The sequence below is a fragment of the Desmodus rotundus genome, chromosome 8 (assembly GCF_022682495.2).
Source record: "Desmodus rotundus isolate HL8 chromosome 8, HLdesRot8A.1, whole genome shotgun sequence".
NCBI classification, from domain to species: domain Eukaryota; kingdom Metazoa; phylum Chordata; class Mammalia; order Chiroptera; family Phyllostomidae; genus Desmodus; species Desmodus rotundus.
The window spans coordinates 109,252,396-109,258,844 of record NC_071394.1 but is presented as its reverse complement, the minus strand read 5'-3'; the positions used below and the strand labels follow the sequence as shown (position 1 = coordinate 109,258,844).

The 6,449-nt window shown below is 46.3% G+C and overlaps 1 pseudogene; it reads left to right on the top strand.

Moving 5' to 3' along the window:
* Positions 1 to 361: 361 nt before the first annotated feature.
* On the top strand, positions 362 to 1,004 carry LOC112309988 (large ribosomal subunit protein uL15 pseudogene; annotated as a pseudogene).
* The last annotated feature ends 5,445 nt before the right edge of the window (positions 1,005 to 6,449 follow it).

Below are 6,449 nucleotides of genomic sequence, written 5' to 3'. Positions count from 1 at the left end.
GGTATAAGCTCCTTTCTCTCTGCTGCATAGAATTCCATTCTGTAAATGTACCATAGTTTATGGATCCACTCATTTGCTGATGGGCACTTAGGTTGCTTCCAGTACTTGGCTTTGAACTTTCAAAGGACTTGTACTGCAACTTGCATTTTTTGGCTGTACATTATGGGACTCATCATGTTGACCTGGCTACTGTTTTTATTTTCATTACTGTTTGTTGTGTCAGTTGAGTATCCCATGGTTTCTTCATCCTTTCTCTTGCTGAGGGACCACTGAATTTTATTTTTCATTTTTAAATTCTAAACGTTTAACCATACCTTGTAAGACTTCATGGAGGCTTTCCTCTTGCGTCTTGGCCACCGACATGCCATCCAGACCGAGGAAGACCTGGAAACTTCAGGGCCATGTGAGCCCTGTCCACAGCCGCGTCAGCAAGCATAGGAAGCACCCAGGAGGCCGAGGTAATGCTGGTGTCTTGCATCATCCCAGGATCAACTTCAACAAATATCACCCAGGTTACTCTGGGAAAGTTGGATGATCACTTAAAGAGGAACCAGAGCTTCTGCCCCACGATCAATCTTGATAAGCTGTGGACCTTGGTCAGTGAGCAGACACGGGTAAATGCTGCCGAAAACAAAACTGGAGCCACTCCCATCATTGATGTGGTGCGATGGGGCTGCCACAAACTCCTGGGAGAGGGAATGGTCCCATCGCAGCCCATCCCTGTGAGGGCCACATTCTTCAGCAGAAGAGCTGAGAGGACCAAGAGCGTGGGTGAGGCCTGTGTGCCTTGAAGCCACTTGGAGGGGAGTTCTTTAAATTCTCACTCACACAAAAGAAATTCTGAATGTTTAAATTTTACTTACAGGTTGATTATTACAAACTATGCTGCTTTGAACGTTGTGAAACACTTTTATGCCTGTGATCCCTTTAGAACCGATCTCAGGCCAGGTACTAGAATGTTGTTAGAAGAATGTGAACTTTACTTCCTGAGTAACCTTGGATGAGCTTTTCTCTGAACCTCACTTTCCCCCTCTCCAAAACAATAATTCTAGTGTCTACCTTATAGGGTAGCTGTGAGATTAAATTCGGCAACATATCAGCATGGTTAGCTTCCCATCCACCACTCTACCTATCCACCTTCCACAAAAGCCCACCCAGGCTTTTTTTTGCCCTTACATTTCAGTGACCAGAACTTCACAAACATTCCATGTACAGACTGACCATCGTTTAGTAAATGGGTGGGATGCTGTGTCCTGAGAAATATAGTATTTTGTGCACTTTTCTTTGGCAACAGCAAGCAGCTCATTATTTTGAGGTCTCAGTACATATTCTAGAATGGTTCTCCTCTCTCTCTATGGGAGGGCCTTGATTGAATAGAGCGCCCAGTAAGTGAAGGAAGTAACTGTACGTGGACCAGCATTCTATAACACAGTTTTCATCCCTCCTCCTCCAAAAATGCTCAAAGTGTCAGGCAGGATTTGTCATCTAGTTTTTTCATCACAAGAATACTCCTGGATATTTGTATGGTCCTCTAGGGTTTTCAGAGCTATTTCACATGTATGATCTCATTGGACCTTCACCAAGGCCTTTGAAGGATTGGGCACATCTAGGCTCAGGTATGAGTTCCCTAAATTTACACACCTTGAGATTGGGAAAAATAAGAAGCTAGGACTTTACATAGCTGGGCCATTGCTTTTTTCTACTGTCTCATAGAGAGTGGTCTCTCCACATACAAAAGATAGAAGTATTTTTTACTTTGCTCTGTAAAAGCTATTAACTAGGATCAGAATGCAAAACAGCCAACTCAGCGTTTGATGGAGAAAAAGACATCACTTAGAACAGACTGAGCTAAAAGTCACTCTGTGCCAGGCTTTGTGCTAGATTGCACAAAGTAGCTCTCCTCATTCGATCCTCAACACCCAGATGTGGTTAGATACCATTCCTGATTTTACTCACGAGAACTCAAATGCTTCGAGTATGAAATATCTCTCCTACTGTCACTGACTAGTTAGCTGCAAAGTCAGGAGTCTGGCCACTTCCAGTCCTCTGTGATTGTCACTTAAGCCTCAATCCTACCTCACGCCACTCTTCTTAGAATGTAGTAGTTTACAATAGAACAGATCGGGTGTTATGTTTGAAATATGTGTCCAAAAAATGCATATATTCTTCCTTTGTAGAATCTTTAAAAAATTTGTTGAGGTGAAATTCACATAATTAACCATCAGAAGTGAATAGTTCTGTGGCATTTAGTACATTCACGGTGTTTTGCAAACACCACCTATCTAGTTTCAAGACATTGCCATCATTCCAATACCCAGGTGGACTTTAAAATCCCGTGTTATGCTGCTTCTCTGCAATGACACCCTCTTTGCGTGGCGCGGGGTCTGTCACCTGGCAGCAGGCCACCCCCACGCATGGACACCCTGCTCACCCTGCTCAGACTCCGACACCGTGCCTGGCAGCCCTCCTGGGTGGACACTCCCCTTGCCCTGCTTCGGCCCTGATACCTGCCCTGGGCCACATGCCACCTTGCCTCGCCCTTCTCTCACTCTCAGCTGCTGCTGCAGAGCCTGCCTTGCTCTGTCCCAGGTGACCGTTTTAGCAGATTTGTTTGTTAAGGGAAGGGAAGAGAGAGAGGAAACTATTTTTATTTTTAGCTAGTTCCCCAAGTGAATTTTACAATTTTGTTAGTTGGTCATAAACGTTACTTTGAAAAACACTGAATGAGAGCAATGGAACCCGAATCCTTTGATGTTAGAAATTATTTGAGAATGTGATTTAGAACGTGCATTAATACACAGGTGAGAAATAGCTCATCATTTCCTTCAAAAATGCTATTGGAGTAAGAAAAATAGGTTATATGAGATTAAGTAGAATGTCCCAGATGTCAGTAATACACAGGATTGCATAAAAGACTTGTAGTTACTGTCAGTTTTCCTGAAAACTCCAGAGGAGCTTTAGATGGGTAATGATAAGGTGTGACTTTAGGTGCCTGTTCTCATAAAACATTCCTGCATCAGATCGTACAAGGGCCCCCACATGCCCAGCCTGTATGTGGCGAGACCATCAAAAGAAATAGTAACTCATCATCTGGAGAACATAGAGAAGGAGTCCTGGTCTCTACTTAAGTCTTGTGAAGAAGGCTACTGGAGAAGTTACGTTGTAAGACACGCAGCAAAAGCCACCTGTCGTTCAGCTGTTGCTGAGTAACAATCCTCCCCCAGACTGAGTGCGGTAAAACAGCAGTTTATTTCCGCTCGCATGTCTCTGGGCCGCCTGCGTCTTGGCTGACCTAGGAAAGACTGAGTTGGGCTGGCCCTGCCCCATGTGTCACTCATCTCTTTCTGGGACCCGTGGGCTAGACAGTGGCAAAGATGGGAAGCACTTCCAGCCTAAGTCTCAGAACTGGCTCACGTTATTCATCTCAGTCTTTTGGCCAAATTAAGTCACATGGCCAATCCCCAAAGTCAGGGGTGTTGAAATCTATTCTGCCCTTTTATTAGGAATGTCTAAGAGTCACGTGGCAAAGCACTCAATAGTGGGAGAGTTGAAAGAACAAATACATCATCGGCCCTGAAGGAACTCCTCACCCGTCTCCTTTGTCGGCTGTCCTCCTGATCTTTATCTTTCCCAAATTTTCTACCAAATAGTTCACTCATACTAGCAATGTCATCTCCTTTGGCACCCTCTTACCACTGTCCTGACTTACTCTCTCAGATTTTCCTTTTTCATTACATTTTTCCCCTTCCCCTCGGTACTCCAGCAGCTCCCAAGGGACCCAGGCTGAACAGGCAAAACGCCTGTGGAGGGCAGGGGGGCAGCTGGTGAACACTCTCACATTGCCGCTTCCTCCCTGCCTCAGGCCATTAGGAACTGCTGGCCTGTGTTGGGACTCGGGCATTCGCCTATCCAGATCAGAGTGGTGGAGGAAATACTGTAAATACTGTACATGGCCTTGTAATTGTACCATGTGTCACCTTAATAAAGTTAACTGTCACTTCCAGACTAGGTTAGGTCCCCCTCAGGCTTTTGTGTTCTGTGTCATAAAGAGCCAGTGTAACGACATACTTATTTGTGGAGGTTACAGCTGACTGCCTGTGTCGTGTCTCCCACTAAGCCGTGAGCTGAGCTCCTCGTGGATGGGGAGTCTGTCTTCCCCTTTCCCCCCACAGCCAATCCATTGGCAAGTGCTGCCAGCCCTGCTCCAGTGCCCACCCCAGGCCATCCACATCCTGCGGCTGTACCCGGCCTGATCTGAGGCCCTTCCATCCTGAGCCTGGATTACTGCCGAGGCCTCCTCGGCTGGTGCTCCTGCTGCCACTGTGCCCCCTTACAGCCTATTCTCCATGCGGCGGAAGTGTGACTTGAAAACTAGTTAAAAGAGCACATTGTGTTTCTACTGTGCTCAGAATCCATCAGCAGGTCCTTGCTCCTGACACCTAACCCCTGATTCCAGTGGCGGACAGTAAGTATTTAACAATGACCCCACCGGAAGGGCCCTGATTTGGAGTGGTGTGAAGACTCTCCTCTTCGCCAGTTTCAAGCTTCTTTCTTTCCTCCTCCTCTCTTTTTTACCCTCCCTCTCTCCCTCCTTCTCCTTCACCCATTCCTTTCTTCCCTCTCCCCCTCCTTCCTTCATTCTTTCCTTCCTCTCTTTTCTTATTCTTTGCCTCCTCTAGAATTTGTATTCCGTGACTGGAAGATCCATGTTTTGTCTTAGTCATTGCTCAGAAGTGTCAAGCACCTAATAGATAATAAATATTTGTAGAATGAATGATTAATTAATTGAATGGATGACTCATTCTTAATGCTGTCCCTCCAGCATTTAAGAATTGTCCAATGCAGACAGCGTAGTTTTAAAATAACCAAGTCGTGCTCAGAACTCTTAAGTTCACAAATCATTGCCTCACACGTGGTCTCATATGACCCAGCACCATCCTGAAGAAGCCAGGGGAGGTGTTTGCCTCCCCACTTAACAAACAGCGAAACAAAGGCTGGGGGTGGCAGTGCCGGCCCAGGTCACAACAAAAGTGACAGTGTCTGTAGGATCTGACGCCCAGTCCAGCGACCAGCGTTTTCCCTTGTGGTCACCAGTGACTCCCGGGGCTATCTCAGCAAGAAAGCCTAGTGGCTTTAGGGAGAGTCGTCCCAAGGAATAAGGAAGCAGGAGGTAGGACGGAAAGGGGAGAGGCTTACGGAGGGAAGCCTCTACTGGGCGGGCTGTGCCTCTCACCTCAGGGCCAGTCCAATGGTGATTTCAGACCCCGCTCCCTTTCCTGTCACGAGACTCACACGGGCCCCTCCCCCAGACCAGGCACCCCAAAGACAGTGGGCTGGCTGTTCCCATCCTGTCTTCTTAAACTTCTAAAGAAATGTACAGCAGAGATCACAAGCTACAGACCTTGGGGGCCGAATCCAGGCCCCATGTACGACTTAGCCCCTGTCCTGCTTAAGAAAAACGGGCCGATTAACAAAGCAGGAGATCCCACGTGGGTAGATGGTTTCTTTCGGCAAACAGGAAACTGGCTGTTATGGGCTGGGCCAACAGTGACCACCCTCTGAGTCGTGTGTGTGTGTGTGTGTGTGTGTGTGTGTGTGCTCTCACTGTTGCCTTCCTTATTGTTGAGAGATACACCTCTGGACCCACATTTTTCCCAAAGGAGGAAAGCAAAATATGTACGGCCTCATGATATTATTATCTCATGACTGGCAGGCACAGGAGTCCGAAGACCTTGTTCAACATCAAACACACCCTCTCTCAGTCATCCCAGCAATTACACAAAGAAGGCTTTGAGAACTTCCATTTACACGAGGATCCCGGAGCTCATAAAGGTTGAGAGGCTTTTCTAAGGTTTCATAACTAATTATCAGTAGACAGAAAACTTGAAGACAGTATCTCACCCCGCACAGAAATCCACAGGAATTGCATCCGCAGCCACAAACCGCCTTTGTGTGCACCCCTATGGCTGTGCAGCTTGAGCACACAGGCCTTGTGTAATCTGCCACATGACCATTAGGTGGCACCATAACCCAACAAAGGTTACCACGACAATGCCTTTGTGGAAATTGGTTTCTTCTCTGATTACAGGATTTTAAGTCAGAATGGCTTTTTCTCCCTTTCTCTCTTTCTTTTTTAAAAATGGTCTTTCAACACACGATTTAAAGTGGCTTTCGTGCCAGGCATAAAATTAAATTTGCCTTAATCCATCACCTAGGGAGAAAGTGTTTATGTGTCACAATTGACATCTGTTAAATTTTAAATGAAGTAAGCAAGCAATAAGAAGGTCTGAAATACATTCTTTGTTCAGGAAATCGTGCAGACACTGATCAGCTGCTCTGTACAATTAGGAATAAAAAAGCACCTTTTTTTCCCCCCAACAACTGCTGCTGAAAGCCCCAGAGAGGAAAAAGGCAGAGGATGGATGGACTTGCACTCCATGAGGTTAACA